This window comes from Anolis carolinensis, chromosome 6 (assembly GCF_035594765.1).
Source record: "Anolis carolinensis isolate JA03-04 chromosome 6, rAnoCar3.1.pri, whole genome shotgun sequence".
In the NCBI taxonomy this organism is placed as follows: domain Eukaryota; kingdom Metazoa; phylum Chordata; class Lepidosauria; order Squamata; family Dactyloidae; genus Anolis; species Anolis carolinensis.
Window position 1 is genome coordinate 15,956,198 of NC_085846.1, and position 22,702 is coordinate 15,978,899.

General features: G+C 39.6%; 2 protein-coding genes across 4 annotated transcripts in view; one reads left to right on the forward strand and one right to left on the reverse strand.

Annotated features, from left to right (window-relative positions):
* Window positions 1-15,097, reverse strand: part of kcnj14 (potassium inwardly rectifying channel subfamily J member 14) — a 34,552-nt gene extending 19,455 nt beyond the window's left edge. For 2 of the 3 annotated variants that reach the window (XM_003225864.3, XM_062956979.1), the window contains exon 1: window positions 14,199-15,097. The gene's annotated coding sequence lies outside the window, so the exon portion shown is untranslated. Of the gene's footprint in view, window positions 1-4,233; window positions 4,333-14,198 lie in introns of those variants that run through there. The other variant, XM_062956980.1, reaches the window with a different exon arrangement.
* LOC103280217 (immunoglobulin superfamily member 1) overlaps window positions 1-22,702 on the forward strand; it is a 65,111-nt gene that overhangs the window by 29,732 nt on the left and 12,677 nt on the right. The window lies entirely within an intron of this gene.

A 22,702-nucleotide genomic window follows, 5' to 3' on the forward strand; every position in this document is an offset into this window, starting at 1 on the left:
GCTTACTTCAGTTGCTGCAAATTGACTTCAAAATGCAAAAGTAGTTTGTAATGTTGAATTAAATTCAGCAGGTGGGAGAAGAAAGGAAAGGGTGTGGTCTTGTCCTTCCTAAACCCAATTTTTATTTCTGTGTCAGGAGCAACTTAAGAAACTGCAAGTTGCTTCTGGTGTGAGAGAATTAGCCGTCTGCAAGGACGTTGCCCAGGGGACGCCTGGGTGTTTGATGTTTTACCATCCTGTGGGAGGCTCCTCTCATGTCCCCGCATGGGGAGCTAGAGCTAACAGATGGGAGCTCACCCTACTCTCTGGATTCAAACTGCCAACCTTTCGGTCAGCAGTCCTGCCGGCACAAGGGTTTAACCCATTGCGCAATCAGGGGCTCCTCCTAAACCCAATGCATAAATTCAATTATTTTTCTGCTTGAAAGTTTGTTCTACCGTTGCCTGATGACAATCTTTTGTGGCTGACTCATCCCAGTTTTCATCTGTGAAGAGTTGGGAAGTATGCTCTACTTTTGGATTAAGAGTTGGATTTAGCGCTAAGGGAGTGACACAGGGATAGGAATCATGCATCCCTCCTCATGTTGGTGGACTGCATGTGCCAGCAGGGGAAGAACATGGGGAGTTGCAATCCAACAGCAGCGGAAAGGTGCACGATTACCGCTCTTGGGGTGGCACATAGAAGGTAGTGCGTATATGCCTATCAGGTCAACATGTATGGGATGCAATAGTGTGTGCCTGCCAACCATGTGTTTTTGTAAGATGTTGTAATTCCCTTCATTCCTCTGCATGAAACAAGAACAATGTGTTCCGTCATTTTGCTGATATGTTGCAAAAGGCCAGGCAATGAAACTGTGTCTCCAATCTACCCAGCACAGGCTTGATCCAGAATACATACATATTCACCTGTCCTCACATTTTACTTGTACTCTTTGCATTTTTATCTTGTAGGGTGGGGGAACAGAAGAGAAGGATAAGGTCACCAATTTGTAACAGGACAGTGCAATTCGATTTTTAAAAACTGTAAATGCAAACCACATTAATCTACATCCAGCCTAGAACATCCGGATCTTTCTATTTGTACTATATAATGTGCAATCTATATTCTACCCTCAGTTCCATTGGAAATGGAAGCTATTTCTAAATGAGGCTTTGCAATTTGTTGTCCAAGGATTTTTCAGGAGAAAGGGGACAAACTGATTGCCCTTTCTAACCCTCTTGCGTTTTGCCATTGCTTCTTTTATCTTTTCTTTTTCTGATAGAAAATCCATTAAAGAGGGAAAGAAAGGATAGCTGCATAATATGTTTTGACTGGTAAGACTGGAAGACTATTCAGAAGCACTTTGAAAGTTGGCAGTTAGGAGCAGAACCTTCTTGAGGCAGGTATCAGAACTATCTGGAACATATTTCCTTGGGAAATCCTGCTTCACTTCTTTTAATGCTATCAAAACAATTTCCATAATCTTTTTGTTTGTTTATTTTGTTATTTGTTCATGCTCATGTATCATTGTTTACAGATTTGGATATACTCCATGTCCTATGTTGTAGATTGGTGAATCTACACCAAGTTTTAGTTTGAACTTTAAGGAAGCTGTCCATAGTAGGGTAAGGTAAAGGTTTTCCCCTGACGTTAGGTCCAGTCATGTCTGACTCTGGGGGTTGGTGCTCATCTCCATTTCTAAGCTGAAGAGCCGGTGTTGTCCGTAGACACCTCAAAGGTCATGTGGCCAGCATGACTGCATGGAGCGGCGTTACCTTCCTGCCGGAGTGGTACCTATTGATCTACTCACATTGGCATGTTTTCGAACTGCTAGGTTGGCAGGAGTTGGAGCTAACAGCGGCCGCTCCCGCCGCTCCCAGGGATTGAACCTGGGACCTTTCGGTCTCCAGCTCAGTGCTTTAACACACTTTGCTACTGGGGCTCCATAGTACCGAACCAAATACTGAATTTCTCCTTTTTGGTGTTGAATTTCATTTTATTTGGCAATGCATATAAGGGTCACTGTGGACACCCGTTTGGGGACCACACGATTGCAAACTGATTTTTTAATGTATTTGTGATAGTTAGTATAGAGACTTTTCAAAAACCCAGCTGAGTCATGTATATATCTCCTTATGCTGTCCACATTAGTTGTACTGTAGTTCTTTTCTCAGGGCCCATTTCTGAGTAGAGGCACTTGGAGGACCAAAGTTTGAGTATCACTGATTTAGACTAAAATCCCAAACATGCCACTGAAATGGAAGCATCCGACTTCTACCTTATTCTTGCTTCCTAGAAAGAATGCAAGACTAGTTTATTTCTTATTTGGTGAATATCAGCTGACTAAGTTGTTTGTCTGTTACTGTTATTTTGGTGATTTTGGTTGGGTGGAATGGAGATTGATTCCTTATTTTATTTTTAAAACCAATGTTCATTTTGAGTAGGCAGAAAGATGGTTAAGAAGTGGTTTGCAAAAAAAAGAAATGACAAAGAAATACTCTACTTCTGCCCTTCCCTCCTCAGGCTGTTCTGAGGGATTCTAGTTGCAAAAATCTCAGAATAGAGGAGGGGATCATAAAATATGAGATTTTATGGTCTACAGTTCTGGCTTTCTCCAGTGTCTAATGCAAGCAGATTGAACCGCATCTGTTTGCTTGATGTGCATGGAGGGGAGGGGAGAGAGAGGCTATCTGTCCATCTCCTAAAGCCATGCTCCTGGTCTGATTAATTATCAGGGCCGGAAAGCCAGAGTAAAACCCTGCTGTTAGTGCCAGAGGCCAGCTGCCCTTGATTGGCTGCCCAAAGGACACTACACGCTAAACTGTTCTGGTCCCGGCTGGATCTAGGCATCTGAGAGGAGCAGGGATTGGGAGGGTGGGAGAGGGCCCATCCTGAGCACGAAGAGGTTCAGAAGAAGTGACAGCCACCAGCACATGGATGGCACAGAGGCATATTTACTCCTTCCTGCATTATCAATGCTGTCTTTGTTTCATTATCATCATCATCATCACAACAACAACAGCAATAATTATCTGCCTCTCCTCAAGGTGTGAAATGGGCACAATACAGTTAAAATACATAGATAAAAACAAGACCATTAAAAGACAGATGTAAGATTAAAACACATTAAAATCAGTCTGACTAATAAAATGTAAGTTTAAATTCACAGATAAAAATGACAGGGTAGGTCTGCCAAAAGCGATAGGTCTTTAATTATGCTTTAAATTCCAACTGCTCACTTAGCTGTTGAAGCTTTTCTGGCAGGTCATTCTACTGTCTTGGGGTAGCTGATGAAAAGGGTTAGGTGACAGTTGCTAGCTGAGGTGTGGACCCAAACCATGTAAGGCTTTAAAAGAGATAAGCAAAACTTTGTACTTTGCCCAAAAACGAATTGTCACTCAGCGGAGAGATTTTGGTATCAGTATGATCTGCTCATTTCTAGATGTACTGTACTTGTAACTATTTTGGATGCCATATTTTGAACAAGTTGGAGTTTCCAAACTTTGTACTGAGGTAGCCCAGTATTACTGTAGAAGTTCCATCTTGAGATTGAAAGCGTGTGCACTACCATCTTTAGGTCTTCCAGTTCTCAAAAGGGGTGTAGCTCTTCTATCAACCAAAGCTTTAACCCCTTTTGCTTATGGAAGCCATACGGCTATCCAGTCACCCAGCAAACAATTGCATATTGCTATCCAATAGTCCAGTTCTAGTCAACTGTTCTGAAAGAAATCATATTGTTAAATAACTTTACGTTTATTAGACTGATTTGCCTTCTGTATTCTGACTGCTCTGCAATGATTCCGCTTCCATTTTTTAAAAACTTTTACAGTCAGCTTAAGTACCCTAAAAGCACTAGATCCTTCCCGATCTTGGAAGCTAAGCAAGGTCAGTCCTGGTTAGTATTTGGATGGGATACTGCCAATGAATAGTTGCTGCTGTAGACTATATTTCAGAGGAAGGAAATCCTATGAAATTCATGGTATTACTGCATTGACAGCTGGCTTGATGGCACACATAGACACATACACAGGCAAATGAAGACCACTATTAAAGTATAAGAAATGAACAGACTTGTGTGTCATCCTTAAAATAAGCAGTGAAAAAATGCACCCCACCATCAAGCCCTTAGCCGGGGATGGGGATTATGGGTTCAACACCCACCCAGAATTTTTACAGGTCAAAAAATCTGGTTTACTCATGAGTTTTAACTGGTTAACCAAATCCCCATGTTATGTCTATGAGAAGCAAAATTACCGTTCCTCCAGAACTCCAAGCACCATCTCAATGAAATGTTGATATTTTGTACACGTAACTTGAAATATTACTTTAAAAAACATCTGAAAGTAGTCACATCACTGTCCTATTGCTCTTCCCCTCTCAGAGCTCTCTCTTATGTCTGCCTTGTTGTTCCTCCCATTGGAGTATAAAAGGAAGACATGAAACAGCTGTGGGTCATTCTAAGCACAGCTGTCTTACTGTCTGCTAGCTTGAGTTGCTGTTCTGAGACTTAAAGCCCTGTTAGCGTTTATTTTCATCCATCTGACTCCAGAAGATACCTACACATCTATCAAAGCAACTGAACATTTTTGAGTTCATGGCAAAAAAGAAAAATCCAAATATTGAGGACCAAGAAGGTTGAGAACTACTGCAGCAGCTGGTACTGATGGAGACCCCAAAACATGCACACCTGGATTGTAGGTGAAAACTGTTAAAACTGAGGTTTCTACCAGTTGTTCATCTAATTCAACCCCTGCCAAAGAAACTCATCATTGTGATAAAGAAAATAAAAAAGCAAAAGAAAACAGAAAGAAAATTCTGCCACTTGTGAAAACTATTGTTCTTTGTGGCTAACAATAACTGGCTTTAAGAGGGATCAATTAATCAGGACCTATTAACTGTAAAGAACCTTTGCACAATGATGACAATTTTAGGACTTTGTTGAGATCTCATACCAGATCAGGAGATACTGGCCTGAAAAATCATCTCGAAACTGCAGCTGTGAATGCCTCGGAAACTAGTCCTCAAATACAGATTGAACTAATAGACATGCGTTGTGACAAAATAGTAAAAAAAAATGTTGAAAGATGCAATGCATCACAGTGTTTCTCTGTGGCAGATTAAACTTTGGATGTGAGTACCTTAGAACAGTTATTACTTCCATTAAGGTATGTTAATGTTGAAGCAGCAGGAATAAGATAAGACTTTATAGGTGTTATGGAGATAACTGATATTACAGGACTTGCAGACATTATTTTGAAAATACTGGGGGGAAATGGACTGAACTTGCAAAACTTGTGTGGACAGGGTTATGATGGAGCTGCTAATATGAGTGGTCATATTAGTGGTGCACAAGCAATTATAATGCAGGAGTATCAAATGGCTGTCTAAATCCACTACAATACTTACTCACTAAATCTAGCCTTAGCAAAGACTTGCAGCATTCCACCTGTCAGAAACTTCCAAGGAACAATATCATCTATGTGCAATTTCTTCAGAGCATTATCCATCAGACTGGTACTGTTGAAGGCAAATATAAAAGACTCTTTCTGAATCAAGAGCAAGTAACCTGTTGCTGCTTTGTGAAACCCGTTGGGTTGAGCAACATAATGCAGTTTTATATTTTGTTGAACTGTACAGTATGGTGGTGAGAACACTGAAGAACTAAAATAGAGTTCTTTATACAACAGTGAGACTTCTTTCCAAGTTGGACACTTTTTAAAAATTGTTCTAAATGCTGAATTTGTAGTAACCATACACATCCTAAGAAAACTTCTGTGATCTTCCCTTCAGCTTAGCAAATCATTATAAAGAGTAGATATGGACGTTTTCTGTAGTCTGCAACATGTTGACAGCCTCTTATAAAAAGCCAGGGAGATGCGCAGAGAATCTGTGAAAGAACTTTGGGCAATCTTTAAAACAGGAAGAACAGTGGGGGAAATCTATGGACTGAGAAGTTAGAACTTCTCACATCTGTATAAAGGCAGATTTTTAAAAGCAATATCTAGGCAACTTCAACACCAATGGAATATTATAGGCTAGATGTGTAAATCTCATTTGTAGACATTTTCTGCAGTCATCTTCAAGAAAGGTTTAGAAGGAACAGGGAAGTAGTTCAGGTTCTACAGGTATTTCTCCCTATTAATTGTGGCCATTTAAAATCCAACTTGAACAAGTGCACAGAACTTCACAATGAAGGCCTTTAAGATACTGACACACTGATGGAAAAGTTTGACCTGTGGTGTAGAAAATATTACACCTGCAAAAAAAAAAAAAATCACTGGAAGCATATCTTGTCTGTGATAGACAGATTTTTCCTGAATGTGAAGAAACTTGTTCAGATTTCTGCAACATTGCCAGTGTCAACAAATACAAATGAAAGGTCGTTTTCAACTCTTAAACACTTGGAAACATACATAAGAAGCTCAATGGGACAAGAAAGGCTGACTGGACTTTATCTCTTTGGTGTCTACCAAAGTTTCTCGATGAAGCCCGATTTCTGTCAAAGTGTATTGACACAATTTTCAAGTGTTTCCAACAGGCGTTGTGGTGTTCTTTTGTAACCACTAAATTACCAGTTAAAAGTCATTTTCAGGTTTTTGAGACTTGAAACCTTGCAGCTAAAATAGAAATTTGATTTAATTAAATCTATATAAATATATAGAATGAGTCATGGAATTTTAATTATTTTGTGTTATGGAGCTACTCTTCATGATTAGCTAAAAAAATTGTTTCAACACCCACCCCAATTTTTTTTTTCTGGCTACTGGCCTGCCCACCATCTGTTTCTGTTCCATGTCAGTCTTCCCTGTACTCTCTCCTATCCTGATTTAATTGAAGTTTAATTAAATAATTTAATTTTTAACTGTAGTGCTTTGGACCAGTGAAAGGGAGTCAGGATTCTTGGGCTGTCTGAGAGTCATCTAGTAGATTAAACTGGGAAAGGGAGATTTATTTAATTATTGGATGGATTTGTTTTTAAACTATGCCAGAACACATCCAGCATGACTCTACATGTATAATAACTCAAAGCGAACCCCTTTGAATTCAATAGTATGCTATTCCTTAGGAAGTGCAGATAGTAGTTGTTGGCAGAATTAAAAAACACCGGGACTTCTAAAAGATTTTTTGCTTTGTGTTCAGGTTGGTTCCTATATTTTCATTACATCACTTGAATCTTCAAAGACAAGGGAGAGCTAGGGTCTAAGAAGTGACAAGATTATTTCTCCCAGTTGGCAAAGTGAGACCCTTTCCTGCTTAGACCACAAGCCGTTCTGAAGTGGTTTGCGAAGGATGTTAAGAGGTTATATTAAAAAAAAACAACTCCTTTTCAAGGTACCTGAAAAACACCTTTTTGAAAAGTTTGATTTGTGGTTCCCATCTAGACAAGCATTACATTGTTTGTGTGCTTGATGCTGCAGTCATCAAACAGGATATCACACTTAATGCCTAGGGCTGCCAACTGATGAATGAAATTGCAGCTAAATAAGTTTGTGAGTTCCAGCCTATTTATTGACTATCCAAAGCCATTGCAATGTAGGAAGCTAGTGCTTTGAATATTGGACACAGGGAATGTTGGACTTGGGTTTGAATCTCCACAGTCATGGAAACCCACTGGGTGACCTTAGGCAAGTCATACTCTCTCATCCTCAGAGGAAGGTGAAGGCAAACACTATTTGAACTAGTCTTATCAGAAAACCCTGTGATAGGTTAAGTTTGCCTTAAGTTGGAAAAAACTTGAAGGCACACCACATTATTCCACTTGCTTCAGAATATGATAAATTGCCATCCTAAGTGGGTTTTCATGATCGAGCTGGAATTCAAACCTTGGTCTCCAGAGTCATCATCCAATCCTCAAACTACTAATCACACGGAATTGAGGTGTGTGTGTGTGTGTGTGTGTGTGTCCTTTTCAGTAAATAAATATAGACTTCCATAGTTAGAGCAGAAGGGGGGGCTATTCATAGTGTGAAATGACAGATTTGTAAGAGATCAGCTAGAACAGTATCTTTCAAACATTTGTTCTTCTCTTCTTTTTAAAAAGTTGAACCATTAGCAACAGTGTGATGTTAAGTGGAACTGCAGAGCTTGTGTGTGTGTGTATGTGTATTTGGAAGCACACGTAATTTCCCAATTTCAATGTAAGCATGGTGTTTAGTCCCTATAGCAAATCCGCACCCAAGTTAATACAGATTAAGCCCACTTCCCCATGTAGACAAACCCTGAGTTGAACTTTAAAGCCACTTTTTAATCTGTAATTAATCCAGGGGAGCGGAAAACAAATACACAACCCTGTTCTGCTGGAAGTTTTAAGTTGCCTCTGGATAGGTTATTAATGCTCAGGGAAGCCGCTCTTTTCAAGGTCAGACTGTAATGATGAAGAAACTACCTTCCTTTGACTAGAATGAGGTCAGAAAGCTGCATCGTGGTTTCTACTCTATCGAGAAAGCATAACCCATTGACTGATATGTCCTGTAATGTGGGAGCAGATTGGGGAGTGGGAATAAAGACCCTGACATTGAAATCAGCTAAATGGTGCTTTCAGGTACATTATTCTATTTTGAGGACTAGACACAGGAAATCTCTTGCTTTAAGAGATGGTATGTCAGAGTAAAATGATATTTAAGAAATCCTTGCTATGTGAAGATCCTTTAACACATGAATCAGCTGTTTACCAGTGCTGCTGTTGCTGGTGGCAAAGACACTACTATATGCATCCACTATATTCAATCGGCAATTTCAATGTGGTATGGGCATGAGAGAACCAGAGTGGTATAGTGATTTGAGCTTTGGACTACAACACTGGAGACTAAGGTTCAGTTCCCCACTCGGCCATGGAAACCTACTAGATGACCTTGGGCAAGTTATATTCTTTCATCCTCAGAGGAAAGTATAGGCAATCTCTACCCCAAACAAATCTTACATAGAAAATCTGGCCATAAATTGAAAATGATTCAAAGGCACATCACAACAAAAGGAATGTGAGCCTCTCTCAAATGAAATATAACTGTTTTTAAAAGGGCACAGAGCTGCTTTCCTGACCTGCATATGGAGGAAAGTAAATAACAAGTTGGCCCTCAAATGTTATAAACCAGTGATAACAAAACTAAGAAAACATTGAATAGACACAGCAGGATTTGTGCAAAGCTTTGCATATATTTGTGGCTAAAAGGGCAAGGGGGATGATATGGCCCGCTTGTCTGCTGATACAAACAAGAGTGTAACCGATCAGATTGCCATCCACTGTCCATTCCTAACTCTTTCCACACTTGTTTTCAAAATATGCTAAAAAACAAGGAAAGAAAAGCAGCTTCTTATCCAGCCCCCAATTACTATAATAAAATAAGGTTCTAACAAATCAACTTAAATTAATCAGGTGTATAAAAACTTTCTAAATTGGATGTAAAACATCCAATGCCACTACAATCCTCCTGGGTGCACAGAAGACTGGGTGACTTGGAAGGCGCCAAACAGACTGTACTTTGGTACCACAAGATGCAGAGCTAATCTTAAGAAATGGGGCTACAAAGTGGAGTCCACGACATGTGAGTGTGCAGAAGAGCAAACCACAGACCACTTATTGCAATGCAGCCTGAGCCCTGCCACATGCACAATGGAGAATCTTTTCACAACGACACCAGAGGCACTCCAAGTGGGCAGCTGCTGATCAAAGGAAGTTCAGTATAATGTCAGGTTTTTAAAAATACATTATAACTGTACCCTCAATTCGCTTCTGAAATGATAAATAAATAACCCCAATCCTGAGCTCTCTTTTGAAGCCAAGATGAGTAAACTGAAACTGTAATTCTTTGGTCATATCATGAAAAGATGTGATTCACTGGAAAAAATAATGATGCTTAGCAAAGTAGAAGGCAGCAGGAAAATAGAAAGATAGCAGTTTACTCTCTTTTACCAAAGTCAATGGCACAGATAACTATTGATCTGCATGTTACAGTATAACAGCCTCCACCACCATTTTAAATAGCAATGCTTCACATTTCACAAAAACCAGTGTTGGTATAGTAGTTTGACCATTGGACTATGGCTTTGGAGATCATAGCTTGCATCCCCGCTTGGCCATGGAAACGTACTGGGTAACCTTGGGCAAGTCGCATCCTTTCAATTCAAGAATGAGGCAAGGGCAAAACCCCTCTCAACACATATTTCCAAGAAAACTTTGTAATAGGTTTGCCTTAGGGCTGCTATACTTGGAAGAGACTTAGAATCATAGAATCATAGAACCATAGAATAGTAGAGTTGGAAGAGACCTCATGGGTCATCTAGTCCAACCCCCTGCTATACCCCTATTTATGCAGGACAGAATCCCGTTGGCTTTTTTAGCTGCCGCATCACATTGTTGGCTCGTGTTTAACTTGTCCACGAGGACTCCAAGGTTTTTTACGCACATACTGCTGTCAAGCCAGGCGTCCCCCATTCTGTATCTTTGCATTCCATTTTTTTCTGCCGAAGTGAAGTATCTTGCATTTGTCCCTGTTGAACTTCATTTTGTTAGTTTCGGCCCATCTCTCTAGTCTGTCAAGATCGTTTTGAATTCTGCTCCTGTCGTCTGGAGTTGTAAAGCATACAACAACAGTATCTCACTTGCTTCAAGATGTAGTAAATTTACCATACTGTTTTGGGGATCTTCCCACCCATTTTGCCAAGTGAGGAGCCTCAAATATTGCCTTCAAGTCCTACTCTGACAACACCACTGACTGAAACCACATCCAGTTTTTTTAGGAAGCTGGGAGGAACATTGACAGGCATTGGGGCTTCTTGAAATTGAGGTGGTTGGCAGCTCTCCCTCCATCTCTTGTGCCTGGCCTAAGCCTCTTGTGCTCTCTGATCCCCATCAAGTGTTCAGCCCTGTGCCAGACTGCTGACATCCACAGAGCTGCTAGCTCAGCCAAGTGCTTCTCATGTGCCATGCATGTGCCCGCTGCTTTTCACAGCGTGGAAAAGCAGACGCTCTCTGCCTCAGGCTAGCGAGGGCCAGAACAATAGAAATTGGACATAATTCTGGGACAGAAGAAACCCTATTGGCGGCATGTGGTGTGCGTGTGCGGGGGAGAGTAGTTGGGGTGACAAGGCTTCAGACCTGGTGAGATAACCAGAATGAGAAACGGATTCTATTCGCTACCCCAATTTCCCCAGTGCTGAGAGCTGTTGACACCATTTGCTCTTGCTTGGAACATCTAGAAATGCAATGGGGAAAAGACTTTGATTTCCAATACTGTGTCCCTTAGTTGCCACTAACTTTTGGAATAGGGATAGGAAATTGGCTCATTTCAGATATTGTTTAACTGACACTCCCATCAGTCCTAAGACACATTCTCATTGGTGAAGAATTATGGAAAGTACAGTGCAGCAGCCCCTGAAGAGCCATCTAGCACGCATCCTGATATACAGATGGAAGAAAAAAGACAGAGGAAAAATGAACAAAAGATTTTTGTTTAGGAAGGCTTTTTTGAAATTCTCTGCCAGAGAGGTCTCATAGCTGTTAAAGTGGAATAACTGTGCAGATTGAGCAGACCTAATTTTAATGAAAGAGCTTCAGCCAGATAAATGCAACCATTTGCTTTGAATTAGAAATGGAAACAATCTTGCAAAGATGCATTACCTTTTAAATTACTAAGCAAAATACAAATTCCATCAAAGGAAAGGAAAGACTCTTCCAAAACTCAGCTTGATTCTTTTCTTCATCCTCTAACTTCTCGTACAATAATCTTTCACAAACAATAATCAAACTTGAAAGACTTGTTATCACCTCATGCACTTGGAAGAGCAAGGAAACTCATCAGTTGCCTTGACAGATGACATTATTGTTCCCTCTCTGAAAAAAAAGGACCAGAGCTGAGCTCCCTTGAATTATAGCATGGTTCAGTCTTATTAGTGGGAGTTAGTTGCTTTACGCAGGTTTTTTTTTTCTTCGTGTCAGGAGCAACTTGAGAAACTGCAAGTTGCTTCTGGTGTTAGAGAATAGGCCATCAACAGTTGCGCTACGGGGGCTTTAAGCAGGTATCCAAGGCATTAGAAAACAGAATTTCTTTCATGGAAAAAGTCAATTTTACTTTCCTTGGGAACTGCAAGAACGGTACATTTTGCTCTCAGTGACTTTATCATTGAGGTAAATGATTATTTTAGTAGACTGTTTCATATATTTTTTTTAATATATTGGAAAATTTTAGCAGTGAGATCCAACATGGTGTAGTGATTTGAGTATTGGAGTAGGACTCATATAGGGTCACCACATATATGGCTCTAAAGGGGACAGGTAGACAACTTCACCAGTCAGAATGTTTTGAGTGTTGACTAGAATTCCAAAATACAAGGATTCAAATCCTTTCAAGGCAAGGCCATGAAAAAAGATGGGCATGTTCAACTTGTTGATAAAAAGACTGGGGGCTGAATGATTGTACTCTTTAAATAACTGAAAGGCTGCCACAAAGAAGATGGGGCAGGCTTGTTTTTTTTGCTACCTCTGAGGGTAGAAATGAGTCCAATGGTTTTAGGTTATAGAAGGGTAGATTTCACCTCAACATTAGAAGGAATTTCTTGACAATGAAAGCAGATTGGCAATGGAATCAACTGACTATAGAGGTAGCGGAGTTTCCTTCTCCTTCAAAAAGAGGCTGGGCAGCTATGTTGTGGTTTGACATCCTCTATTGAGTTGGGGGTTGGATTGAATGGCCCATACGGCCTCTTCCAACAATGATGCTAGGATTATGACTCTAATAAAATAAGCATTATTGATCCCAAGATGTCACAGCCCTAGGTGTCTATACCTGTATTCCTTAACATGGTGTATTATAGATGTGCAGAAATTGGAAGTTTGAGAGTCATATTTCTTCTGTGTTTAATAGGCAGTGGGTTGAAAATGAATGCCATAGCCACAGGTATAGATTCAGCAGCACTCCCCAGGTATCTTCACCAAGGGACCCAGATCAATATTAATCTTTCTCTAGTTTCAATGGATAAAAGTTAATATCAAAGTCATGGGTCTGGGCTGCAAGAAGGTGGAGATGAGGTTGGAGTTTAAAATGTTGCCTCAAATGGAATCTGCCAACACTTTGCTTATGTGTTGCAAAGATTAGTTATGGTTTAATCCAAAAATTGTTTGACCATTACACCAACAAAATTCCCAAAAGTTAGCCATGAAACAAGTTTTCAATCAGCTCCAAAAAGAATCAGAAACCAATGTTCAACCAGTCTCCAAGAGGAGAGCATTACATAAAAAGGAAAGATCTATTCCTTGATCAGCAACTGCCGCAATGGAGGAAAGCACCTGTGAATTTAAGATTAGGGCAGGCTAATGCCGGAAGACATTTTTGAGCAGTCTTCAAGGACAGTACAGGTATGATAACATTATAGTAGTTGTTTCATAAAACTTTACATTCCCCATCACACAAAGAACAAAGGAAGTGGGAATCACTCCCATTTTACAAAAGGATAAATGGATGTGACAAAGTACCCATGGTTATGCATCTGAATGCAATGACTTGCTTATATTTGTGACTCAACTTTGATTGCAATGCATTGTCATTCCAAGTGCCCACCTCCTGTTTGTTCTATACCAGTCCATTTTTCTCCCTCCACACTTATGGGTACCCACTTCTGAATTTTTACCTTCCAATGATTGCAGTGTATTTGTTGTTGTTGTTGTGCGTTTTCAAGTCATTTCTGACTTACGGTGACCCTATCGCAAGATTTTCTGAGCTGAGAGTGTGTGACTCACCCAAGGTCACACTGTGTTTCCCTGGCCAAGCCGAGAATGAGTTGTGGTCCAACATTCAAACCACTACAGTTCTATATGTCCACTCTCTTCCTGTCTTCTCAGCCTCTTTCACTGATGAAAGTAGATGACCTGTTCTTTTCCTAGAACTCTTATAGTGTTACGCCCATTGTAATATGTTACTGTTGGCATGTACTTTGAATTGTTTTGACTGTTCCATAATCCTTTGTTTGACTCTACTCAATCTACCCACATGAGTTGCTGTGTTTCTGTTACTTTACACCGTGCCCTTTCTAGCGCTAATCTGCTTTATACAGTCTTCTCATGTTGCCTTGGCATTCAAGAGTCAACATCTTCGCATTTGGGCAAAAGGACCCCTAAGTACCAAAAGGATCACAGTTGTTCCAAAAGCCACAATCAACCCTTTTCACCACTTTGCCTTCTTTTTGAAGTCCCTCCCTGGACAACTCTTTGCAAAGAAGCCACTTACCCCATTGAACTTGGACATCCCCTGAGCATCTTTTCACAGAATGTTTGTTTGCTCTTCCTCACTCTTCTTTAATCACACATGTTTTCTCTCTTTCTTTCTTCTTTTTTCTCTTTTTCACCTCTTCTTTCCCCTTGATTCTCTCCTCCTGGCTGCCAAGGGTACCTTCTTCGTCTTCTTCTCTGTCTCTCCCTGACTTCTTCTCTCCTTTGCTTCCTCAGACTAATTGTTGGGGATGCAGAGCCCAGCTAATCCCTGGAGAATTTGCCACAAGTTGAAAAGGAGGCAAGGACACAAGTCCCACCCCTAGCCTTTGGGGATTGGTTGGTTTTGGGTATCCCTCTCTCCCTGTCCAGCTGTTTTTAAACAGCTGGACAGAGAGAGCCAGATTAGGGTGCTGGGAGAAAGAACTGAAAAGTGAGGATGAGTAGAGGCCTATCTTTGCATTCCTTATATTTTTGTGAAATCTCTCTCTTCCTGTAATTCTCAGCTTGTTAGGTTTTTCATTCTCTCTTTGGCAAGCTCTCTTCTCTCCCTCTATTTTTCCCTCCCTCTGTACACTCAGCAATACAGCACTGGCCTACAAATCAATACATGGAAAATGCTCCCAGGGGATCATGAATGGTTCAAACCATAGACAGCTCTGTCTTTCTCTATCATATTTACTATACTTGACTGGAATAAGGGTTGCCACTTGCCAGGTATAAGGGATGTTAAAGGACTGCAGGCTGACAGATTACCTTATAGTGAAGGAGGGCTCTTATTTCAGTTTTAGAAAACTTTTCTTTTAATACAGAACAAGTTGTAAAATAATCTCATTATTTGAGTATGTGGGCTTTTTACAAAGACAGAAATGTAAATTATGAATGTGACATATCTGTTGATTTCACAGATACAGTACAAGCATAGCTAACTCTGGGCTCTTCGGCTTAGAAATGGAGATGAGCACCAAATCCTAGAGTTAGACTCAAGTAGACTTAATGTCAGGGGGAAACCTTTACCTTTACCTATATATATATTTCATGTGTGTCCATGACCTGCCCTTTCTACATAAGCTGCCCTGGTGGATGTCATTTTATATGATGCTCCCTTACAATGTTATTATATATAATGGGTCTTGACTATCCATAGATTTTAGTCAACCATTCCCCAATGGATACTGAGGGCTCTTTGTAATCACAGCCTACCTCAGTGGTTCTCAACTTGTGGGTCCCCAGATGTTTTGGCCTTCAACTTCCAGGAATCCTAACAGCTGGTAAAGTGGCTATGGTTTCTGGGAGTTGTAGGCCAAAACAACCGGGGACCCACAGGTTGAGAACCACTGGTCTACCTCTTTTTTCAGGAGAAAATTCTATCCAACCAAAAATAAGCTTTTTAAAAACATGGAAACCTAAAACAAAAATTGTTGCATACACCATGGACTGAAGTCTGCACGAATAAGTCATAAATATGTCTCAAAAAGCACATTACCCTTCCCCCCTTTTGCAATGTCAGAAGGGTTTCTAAGAATCACAGAAGAGAATGTGAAAGCCTGAAATTATAATCTTGACATTCACAACATAGATTTATTTAAAGCAGAAACTGAGTTGCTTCCCAACTAGGCAAAATTATGAGCCAAAATACAAACATGTCTATATGTCAAAGATAAAATGTTTAAATCTTTCTTATCAAACACGACTCTTGTTTAGTACTGGCTTACACTGATGCTCCTGCAATTTGCTTTGTGCAAAGAGAGATCAGGAAGAGGATAGCAGAGCACACCTGTATGCTGGAAAGAGAAATCCTATGAACGTAAAGCTGTATTCTTTAATCCAGTGGTTCCCTCTTGTGGGGAAACAGAAGTTTGCATTAAACAGGCGACTCTTTTTTCAGATACAGTAGAGTCTCACTTATCCAAGCTAAACGGCAGAAGCTTGGATAAGCGAATATCTTGGATAATAAGGAGGGATTAAGGAAAAGCCTATTAAACATCAAATTAGGTTATGATTTTACAAATTAAGCACCAAAACATCATGTTATACAACAAATTTGACAGAAAAAGTAGTTCAATACGCAGTAATGTTATGTTGTAATTACTGTTTTTACAAATTTAGCACCAAATATCACGATATATTGAAAGCATTGACTACAAAAATGGCTTGGATTATCCAGAGGCTTGGATAAGCGAGGCTTGGATAAGTGAGATTCTACTGTACTGTACTGTAATATTTATTGTAAACTAGCTTGGGTACCCGGCAATGCCCAGGTTATTTGAAAAGGGCCTTGTTTGTTTTTGGACGTTAGGTGATATCACTTTGGTCATATGTTACGCTATTTCTTAGAAAAAACCTCAGTCTTTGTTTTTTTTTTTAATAAATGCTCCCATTAGAAAATGCATAAGGATGTGAGACTATTACAATTCCCAACAATCTTGGGTCAACCCTCCCAAAACTCCCCCAGAATTCACAGTTGGTCATGTTGGGTCTGTGTGTCAAGTTTGGTCCAGATCCAGCATTGTCTGGGTTCAGTGTTCTCTGGATAAGGGTGAACTACAACTCCCAGATTCCCAAGGCAATCTTCCTGAAACACCTGCCAGGATTCAGGAATGCAGGTGAACTATAACTCCAAGAGATAAAGGTCAATCACCTCCAAAGTCCACCAGTATTCTCAGTTGGCCATGTTGAATTTGTGTGCCAAGTTTGGTCCAGAACCGTTATCAGATAGGTTCAGTGTTCTCTGAATACAGGTGAACGATTATGTTCTTTTATGTGAAGTGTATTTATATAAATACTGCAAATAAATAATAATAAGTAATAATAAACTATAACTCCTGGATGTCAAGATCAATCACCCCTAAATCCCACCAGTATTCAAAGTTGGCTGTGTTGGGTCTGTGTACCAAGTTAGTTTGAGGTCCATTGTTGGTGGGGTTCATAGTGCTCTTAGATTGCAGGTGAACTATACTTCTCAGGACCTACAACCCGTATAAATTATGGCGAATTCTCCACAAACCTCTCCACTAGTATGTTCAGTTGCTGATCAATTCCTCTGTTTGCTATGTGCCATAGGAAAGGGCAGGAAAGGGTTAAGGGAGATGCAGTGGGCGAGGTCATGCAAATGGAGAGAGAAAGGAACACTGGGATGTGCTCGCTACAACCTGCAATGTCCTGGGAGGGAGTGACTTGGTGGCTTCACAGCACTGGGAACTATAGCCTGTTTGTGGAGGCCAGAGGTTAGGGTTAGGGTTAGGGCTGTGTGGGCAGAAACCTGTGCCACATACACACATACAGATTTTTACTTTTATTATGTGTACAGATATAGATATATGTGAGGAATGGGGAAGTGTACAAGAGTGGATATAGAACAGAGGCATTTTTAACATCTTACATCTTTGTCTCTTTCCACTGTTGTATAATACAAAAAAGGTTTCTAAAATGTTAAAAAAGAGAAAAAGGGACATTTCTTTTCTAATCTCAAACAGAAGGATAGAAAAGTGGGTGTGTAGTGTTTTGAAGCTAAGGAGATAAAAAAATTGAGAAATGGAAAATAGAAAGCCCTAACGAATGCTTCCTACCCTGACTCTGCTGTCTTCTTCATAATCAAAAAATCTATTTTTAGACATAAAACTTCTTATCTCTGGTAGATTAACTTGGGGGACTTTCTTGATAGGGAAGAGGCACTATGAAGCTATGTAACTAATGGTTCACCTACACTGTAGAATTAATGCAGTTGGATGCTGCTTTAATAACCATGGCTCCCTTGTAGGAGTTGCATTTCGGTGAGGCCATATAATGTAGTGTAGACTCTTATAATGCAGTTTGATGTAAAATGATTTCAGCTAGGATAAGGAGGTCTGTGACTGGTGAGTTTGTGCTAAATCAGATCAGCCAGGATGGAGAACAAGCACTCCGGGTTGAAGGCAAACTGCAGAGATTTATTACAGTTTGTCCAAAAGGGATACAAGTACCAGCCAACATTCAAAATGTACAAGTGTCACTCCATAGAAAAATATAAGACATTTTATACACTGTTGACAGCTATTCAGACTTCCCGTGCCTCCTCCTTTCTGGCTGAGAAACTGGGACAGTTAAGATTCACACTGGGATTGCCCAGTGGTTTCCCGGATGTCATTGACAGGAGGAGGGGATCCCCATGGCGGAAAGGACAGCTGATTATTGGTAGGTTTAAAAGTCCAGTGCATTGCAGAGATGCCTCCTTGGAGGACATGGAACTGAGAGGATGATGACATGGGTATGCAGATGATTTCTTGATTGACTTAAGTGTCCAGTTCCATGGAGACAAAGCTGCAAGACCTGGAAAACAAAAGATGAAAATCCTGGATGACCAGAGGCTTGGCTGTCTATTCAGAAAGCTAATGTATTCATCTCTATTTTAGCCTTCTCTTCCATGTGAATGATAAGCCTCCAGTCATAGTTAAACACCCTTAGCCCAGCTGTCTTACCCACACAAAGGGTCTGATATTACTGTATCTGGCTTGGAGTCCACTGGGGGATCTTTCTTAATTGTTCAGCTATATCTGTTGCCAGGAGCTTATGTAAATAGGCCACATTGAGGAAGCAGATGCCTTCAGGATATAGTTGATACAATTTTATACATTTAGAAATTGATACAGTACACAAGCAATACAAGTTATACAAGAAATATCATTTTATACATTTACTAGCTGTGCCCGGCCACGCGTTGCTGTGGCTTAGTCTGGTGGTGTTGGTCAGTCTACATTAGGTTGTATTTATGCTGTGACCTCCACCCTTCTTTATACTCACATTAGTAGTAGTATTTGAAGTCTGTTACCTTCTTCAATTTTTGTGTTGATTGATAATTGCTTGAGATACCTGTTGTCTTTGGTTTGTTGTTAGTTGTAATGTCTGATTCTGCTGAGTGCGGTTTATATTTTTATTGTGGTACAATAGTCCTTTTTTTGTTTTGTCTGTGTAGGTGTTTATTATTATTGTTGTTGTTGTGGTCATGAAGGTTGGATAAGTTAGATGCTACTGTATTGTTTTTTGGAGGCCCAGTGTAGCACTGACTGGCCTCTCAGCCTCAGTGCCTGGCTGTTTCTTGCCTGTGATGGTGTTGATTCTTATTGTTGTTGTTGTTGTTGTCATTGTTATTATTGTAATTGTTTTTTTGGAGGCCAAGTGTGAATGTAGGGATTGGGGAGGTGGATGAGTTGTGTTGTTAAATTTTGTATTTGTTATAGTCACAATGTGTTGTTGTGAGTTTTGTGGGTCCGGATTGTGGTTTTGTGGTGTGGTTGTGTTGTTACAACTGAGAGGCAAGGCTTTTGTGTTGTGTTGCCAAGTTTTGTATTTCTGGGGCATTTAGTTGTGTGCCAAGTTTTGTATTTCTGGGGCGTTTAGTTGTGTTGTTATAGTCACGATGCATTGTTGTGAGTTTTGTGGGTCCGGATTGTGGTTTTGTGGTGTGGTTGTGTTGTTACAATCGGGAGGGAAGGCTTTTGTGTTGTGTTGCCAAGTTTCGTATTTCTGGGGCATTTAGTTGTGTTGTTATAGTCATGATGCGTTGTTGTGAGTTTTGTGGGTCCGGTGTGGTTTTGTGGTGTGGTTGTGTTCTTACAACCGGGAGGCAAGGCTTTTGCATTGTTTTGCCAAGTTTTGTATTTCTGGGGCGTTTAGTTGTGTTGTTATAGTCATGATGCGTTGTTGTGAGTTTTGTGGGTCCGGATTGTGGTTTTGTGTTGTGGTTGTGTTCTTACAACTGGGAGGCAAGGCTTTTGCGTTGTGTTGTCAAATTTTGTATTTCTGGGGCGTTTAGTTGTGTTATAGTCACGATGCGTTGTTGTGAGTTTTGTGGGTCCGGATTGTGGTTTTGTGTTGTGGTTGTGTTCTTACAACTGGGAGGCAAGGCTTTTGCGTTGTGTTGTCAAATTTTGTATTTCTGGGGCGTTTAGTTGTGTTATAGTCACGATGCGTTGTGAGTTTTGTGGGTCCGGATTGTGGTTTTGTGGTGTGGTTGTGTTGTTACAACCGGGAGGCAAGGTTTTTGTGTTGTGTTGTCAAGTTTTATATTTCTGGGGCGTTTAGTTGTGTGCCAAGTTTCGTATTTCTGGGACGTTTAGTTGTATTGTTATAGTCACAATGCATTGTTGTGAGTTTTGTGGGTCCGGATTGTGGTTTTGTGGTGTGGTTGTGTTGTTACAACCGGGAGGCAAGGCTTTTGCGTTGTGTTGTTAAGTTTTGTATTTCTGGGGCGTTTAGTTGTGTGCCAAGTTTCGTATTTCTGAGGCGTTTAGTTGTGTTGTTATAGTCACGATGCGTTATTGTGAGTTTTATGGGTCCGGATTGTGGTTTTGTGGTGTGGTTGTGTTGTTACAACCTGGAGGGAAGGCTTTTGCATTGTGTTGCCAAGTTTCGTATTTCTGGGGCGTTTAGTTGTGTTGTTACAGTCACAATGCGTTGTTGTGAGTTTTGTGGGTCCTGTGTGGTTTTGTGGTGTGGTTGTGTTGTTACAACTGGGAGGCAAGGCTTTTGCATTGTGTTGCCAAGTTTTGTATTTCTGGGGCGTTTAGTTGTGTTGTTATTGCATGATGCGTTGTTGTGAGTTTTGTGGGTCTGGATTGTGGTTTTGTGGTGTGGTTGTGTTGTTGTAACCTGGAGGCAAGCCTTTTGCATTGTGTTGCCAAATTTCGTATTTCTGGGATGTTTAGTTTTGTTGTTATAGTCACTGCGCAAACAACTTTATCATTTTATATATATAGATTAATTAAAGGGGTTTGGTTTAATATAGTTCAGGTACAGCTGCTGCTGGGTCCTTCCGGAGCCTCCAGCGGCTTCAATATTGTGAAACTTCAAAAGAGCAGAAAATGTTGAAAAATAAAGGGAAAAAAAATCTCTTGCCTGGAGTCTCTCTGAAAGTCTGGATCACTTTGGGGAATGTGGTGTTGTGGCTCAACAACAGATGCTGTTAAACTACATTATATGAGTCTAGACTGACCTTTTTTTCCTCACAATATTTTTTATTGTTTCTTTTCTTTTAAATATTTTTTATTTTTATTATTGAGAAAAAGTTACAATTATATAAACATATTCTATACATTTCCCCCTCTTTTATTTACATTCACCCCTGTGCTCCCCTTCCCCAGAGCCATCTCTTCTTCTGTAGTCCCACCAAAAGTTCAATTCTTCATTTGGAGGTAAATTCCCATCTTCTTTTTCCAATAATTTTTCTAGAAATTTTCTCCAAATCCTTTCAAAATCATTTTTTTCCATAATCCCTTCTTTACTTTTAAATTTGATGTTAGCTTGTCATTCAGTGCCATTCGCCAAACTTCTTTATACCATTCATTAATTTGTATTTTCATTTCTCCTTTCCAATATTTTGCAATTAGTAATCTAGCTGCTGTTAATAGCATGTCTATTAAATTTTTTTCCCTCTTATCTTTCTCATCCTCTTTTTTAATTAAAAGTAATATTTCCACTGGATTCCTTCTAATTTTTATATTCATAATATTTTCTATTTCCCTTATGACCAATTCCCAAAAACCTTTTACATGTTTACAATCCCACCACATATGCATGTAGGTTCCAATTTCCTGGCACCCTCGCCAGCATTTTTCATTATTATTCTTATTCATAATATTTAACCTTCTTGGTGTTAAATACCACTTCCAAATTAGTTTGTGATAATTTTCTTTTATTCTAATTGACATGTTTTTTAATTGTCTTGTTTTCCATATCTCCTCCCATTCTTTTTCCGTTATCTTTGTTCCTAATTCCTCCTCCCATGATTCTCTTAATGTTAGTCTTTTCTTTTTTTCTATGTCTTTAATTAGTATTTTATATATTTTACTTGTTGTTCCTTTTAATGGCTCACTATTTCCTCTTTTTAATGCTTTTATTATTAATTACTCAAATTGCGTTATTTGTTTTCCAGTTTTATTTCGGGCCCACCAGTTTTCATTCCATTTTTCTAATTGAATCCAATGAATCCAAGAAATATTTATTCCTCTCAATTCTTCTCTCATTTTTACCTTTTCCATTTTTTGTTCTATCCAATTTCCTACCCTTTTTAGTTCCCTTTTTTCTAATTCTTTATCTAGTGTTCCTTTTAGTTCCTTTGGGAAATCTTTTTCCATTATTATTGGCGTTAAAACTGAATTCTTATTAATTAATTGTCCTTTATATTTATTCCATATTTCCATTATATTTCTTAATGATATATTTCCAATTTGTTTTATCTCTTTCTTTGAGATTTCCTTAAAGAATATGTTATCCTTCCTCCACTCAATTGCCTTATTCCCTGATTCCATCCATTCCAAACCTTCTCCATCCATCATCTTCTCTACTACATATCTTAATTGGTTTGACTCATAATATTTTTTTATATTCGGAAGGCCCAATCCTCCTTCTTTTTGGGGGTTGTACCAAATTTGTTTGTTTAATCTGTTCTTTTTACCATTGTTGCAATATTTGTTTATCATTTGTTGCCAGTTATTTATTTCCTTTTCTGAAATCATTAATGGTATCATTCTGAACAAGAAATTTATT